Here is a 4,482-nt window from a genome sequence, read left to right as displayed (position 1 = left end):
GCCTGTTAGATCCAAAGCAGTCTTGGCTTGTGACTGTAGTAATTCAATGTGAAATTTCCAATAACATTCAAATACTTCCAAGAAAACAGAAGATAGATTTCAATTCAATGGCCAAAAAAAGAAAAAGATTTGATATAAGGGACTTGATTTCACTGAAATGATTAAAACTAGCTATATGCAATAACTTAATGTCATAATAATCCATTAAGAACCAATTATTTCCTTGTTTATGTAATGCTGGCAATCATAGGGGTAATGCTGGTCCAACACACAGCACAGCAGAAATGAAGAGCTGTTTGCCATGCACTGGAATTCCATATGAAGGCATAGAGTTTAGAAAAGGAGAAATATTTATATTTTTCTTACTGAGCCCAAGACCTTGGAAAGTAAAGTAATAAACAATTAACTTTTGAAACTTCCCAAATCAGGCATTATTACAAAAACCCTGTGGCTCTACGCACACAAATGCTGTGGTTAAAAGCTTGTTTGAAGAACAGGTTGAACAACAGTCACCAGTTACCAAAAAATTTTTGTTTCCTCATTAACTCCAAGCCTTGAAGGCAAATGTTTTCAACCAGGGGGAGGTAACTTGCACACAAACACTGCACTTGCACTGGAAGCGAATGGGGCCAGGGCATCAAGGTCCATAGACAGGGAGGTAGAGCTGAAATCCAGCTGGCTGGACACAAGTCCCCATTTCTTCCCTTGCAGCAGGAAAAGGGAACCATTCCTTACTGGAGGTGGGTTGCACGCACCCCAGATCCCAGCAGCAGCACAAAAGCTTTCCTGTACCAAGCTCATACTTGCCCAGAGTCAGCAATGAGGTTGTCCTGGGAAGCTGCACCAGCCTTGATAGCCCCTAGACCTGGTCCCTGAGCCTGCCTGTTCCTTATCTTGTACCTGCTGCTGCCCAGTTTCCAGGCCATCCTGTCCTGCAGTTCAGCTCCTGACTTATCTCAGTGGCATCACATATCTACCATTTGTGGCTTCCTGACCACAAGCCACCTCAGCCCTCCCAACCCAGCAGATATTCACATTCCCATCTCCAGCCTGGCCCAAACACCAGGCTTCCTGCCAGCCCCACAGGACCACCATCAGGAATGCAAATGTGAGACTGGGAACCCAGAATAAGCGGCCAACAGGCAACTAGAGGGGCAGGAGTCGTCCCTTCAGTCACACCCACTCACACAGTGGCTCCAAAAGAAGAACAGGGTTGTATTCTTGCACCTATTCATGAGAAAAATCAATGGGAAAGCAGGGAGGCTGTACTCTCCTTGTGTTGATATGTGCTAGAGATGGAGCCCACAGAGGAGAGAGAAAAGCTAGAAGTGTCTTGGCTTCCTTCCCTTGCTTTACCAATCAGCACAGCTTAGAGGCATGGAGGGGCTGTAACATACCACTGGCACTGATCATCAACAGACAGTCTCCAGGATGGAGGAAGAAAGGCTCAAGAAACAGAATTACATATTGCCCTTTAGTCCAAAGCAAAGCCACAAGCTTGCTCTCTGCAACTGTTTGCCAACTAGCCAGTGCATCTTATTTCACAGATGACCACATCAATGGGTAAAGGCATTTGTAGATACTGAATTTGAGAAACCAAGAATTATCTGATATTATTTTCCTTTAAAGCTTGGTTTATTGCATTGAATGAGAGGAGAAAAGAAAAATCTGATTCAGGTAACAGCATCTGCTCATCCCTGCTGGGAAAGACTGAAGCCTGAAAGATATCAGGCAATTTAAGGCAAAATATACCTTCAGACTATCAACAGGAACAGAGAGCTTCACACTGGAGGCAGCCCAAGTTAATCAGTCTGTAAGATGTTTCCCAAGACTTTAAGGAGGCTGGGAAGGCTAGGACCAGGGCCAATAGACATCCTCTTGTCCATGAAGGAATGGTACCAGCTCAAGTGACCACTAAAAGGTACAAGGAAGGCTCACAGCAGGAGCTGCCTTCCTTTGCTGCCCACACCTGTGTTACCAGCACTCTTCAGCCTAAATCACCAGCAGACAGAGGGGTGCTTGAGAACAGTGCACTGAAAGACCCCATGGCTCTGGTTTTTAATCAGAGTTGCTAAAAGCAGGTATTATTGCTTATTTAGCAAACCAGGGTAAGGTGGCCCTTGCCCCTGATGGGCACCTCAAAGCAGTTATCTGCAGGCCAAGGGAGCCATAACTCCATTGCAGATCATCATGAGAGATTCTCCAGCTGGTGACACTTGCTGTTTCAGCATTTTGACTTCACATGTGGGTGTTATTTACACTATAGAAAACCTCCCCCCAAAAGCAGTAAGTATAATCTTGCAAAAGTGAGACTCAGTTCTTCTGAATCCCACAAAAAAGAAGGAAGGAGAGGGAAGAAATGCAGCAGGGTAAGACAGCTCTCCTTTGTTCATATCTCTAGGGAACTTTTGCCCTTGCAAAACTTGTCCACAAAGGTCAGTTACAGAGGGGAATAGGACACATCCACCAGTCTTCCATCTTCAGATGAAAACTCAAATATTCAAAAAGCTTGATGAACAAAAATCTCACGGAAGAAAGTTAGGGACATTCAGTTCAGAGGCAGACACAATTTAGATGAAGCCATACTTAACTGGATAGCCAATACACACCAAAGGTCATACTGACAAGAACAAAAAAAAAAGTAGTTTCAGGGAATTAGTTACTTGTTCACAATATGATTCTATGATTCTATGATTCTATGAATACTGCTATTTCAACTTTTGAAAGCCATGTAATTAATTACATTTAGTTGCTTGTAATACATTTCAAAGCTAATCTCCCTTCCATTATAGAACTCTTGCATGTAGCATTACAACATGTCCAACACAATGTCCTGTTACTGCAAAGTAATAGATGTATTCAAACAGCTTTAACTTAAAGAACTCATAGAAGTAATGTGCAGTTTTCTCTTCAGCATACCTGTTAAGGCTCACCCCCCATCTAATATCATAGCATTCAGCAGGTCAAACACTTAGAAAAAAAAAAAAATCTGTATAGCTACAACCTGTAAACCCTACGGTGCCGTGCTAAAGCAGATAACATGTCCCATTATCTATCCTCACATGAAGCGCTACAAGCAGCTCACCCAGAACCCCTTAAAAAAATCCACAGAAAGGGAATACAAGTGATACACATGGAACTGCGTACCCCTCACTCACCCCTCCAGGAGCACTGGCTTCAGCTGCTCTCCTCCACCACTCCACTCCCTGAAGTGCAGGCTCTTGCTTCCACCTGCCTCCTTTTGTCTCCTTGGCCTTGATTGATAATCCAGCTCAGCTGGCTTCCCTAGGAGACAGCACAGGAAGCTCAACAGGAGAAAGGCTGCAGCCACAGGCAGGCAAAAAAACCCAACCCCCAAACCAAAGTCTTCCACATGCCATTCATGCTGGACCTCCATCTCATATCATATCCCCTTCCAGCAGTGGTGGGTTCCCCAATAGAACCAAAACTGCAAGGCTCTTCCCGATGGACCAAAAATGACAACTTGCTAAACTAGGTTAAAATAAACTACACTTTAGCTCGCTGCATAGAGAGGTAGTTAATTTATGAACCGAACTCAGCTTCCCAAGCAAGTGGTGGGAGGGAACGGCACACAAGGAACCTGTGTTACTGTTCTCATAGTCAACTGACCAGACGCCCTTTGACTGAGCTGATCTTGGTGAAAAAGTGAGAAAAGACGGAAAGCCTTGCTTCTGGCTGCAAAGGAAGCTGTTTTGCTGTGATTAAGCACAGCTGTTCTTGAAGGAGCCAGGGTGGCATAATGGCTGCCATGGGTATCAGAGTGCTGCATCTACAGGGAGCTGTACCTCTGAACCCTGGTACCAAAAGAGGTCCCCCTAGGACAGCAAGTCTTGCCCCTCCATAAAGGTACAGAGCAGCCCATAGGATCATGGCCCTGCCAGCTCTTTTTTTTTCATCGATCTTTTTTTCCCATCAGAAAAGCAGTGACTTACCTCGTGCAAAACATGGCGACACTGGGACAGTGCACAGATTTGCATCAGGGGAGTGGCACAATGCTCTGCAGAAGCACCCAGTGAGGGAACAGTGCTGGATGGGGGGAGGGAATAGTTTTTTGGGGAAAAGAAACACTTTAATGTTGCTTAATCCAGGGAAAAATGGGACAGCACGATCAGTGTTGAGAGGATTCTGTGGAAACGTGGTGATGGGTAGGCAGAAGCACGTTACTTTTCTCATTCCTACTGCAGCCCTACTCAGCGACTGTTCAAGCCCTGCTAAGGACCACAGAATCCAGGGCACCCCCTGCCCTAAGGCAAAATCAGCAGCCCAGAGCACCCCTGCCTGATCACCTAAGATGACTGGAGTGAATTGTCCCTTCCTTCAGACTGCCCACAACCTTAGACAACCATCAATGGTTCTCGTTAGACTCCAGAGGCTGCCCTGGCCCCGGGACCACCAGCTCCATTAGCCATTAGGCCACCCAGCCACGGAGCTGCCTGCGCCGCTCGCGGCAGCAGGGGGGGG

Source organism: Egretta garzetta, unplaced genomic scaffold (assembly GCF_000687185.1).
Source record: "Egretta garzetta isolate BGI_Z169 unplaced genomic scaffold, ASM68718v1 scaffold57, whole genome shotgun sequence".
Lineage (NCBI taxonomy): Eukaryota > Metazoa > Chordata > Aves > Pelecaniformes > Ardeidae > Egretta > Egretta garzetta.
Note: the sequence above shows the minus strand (reverse complement) of the source record.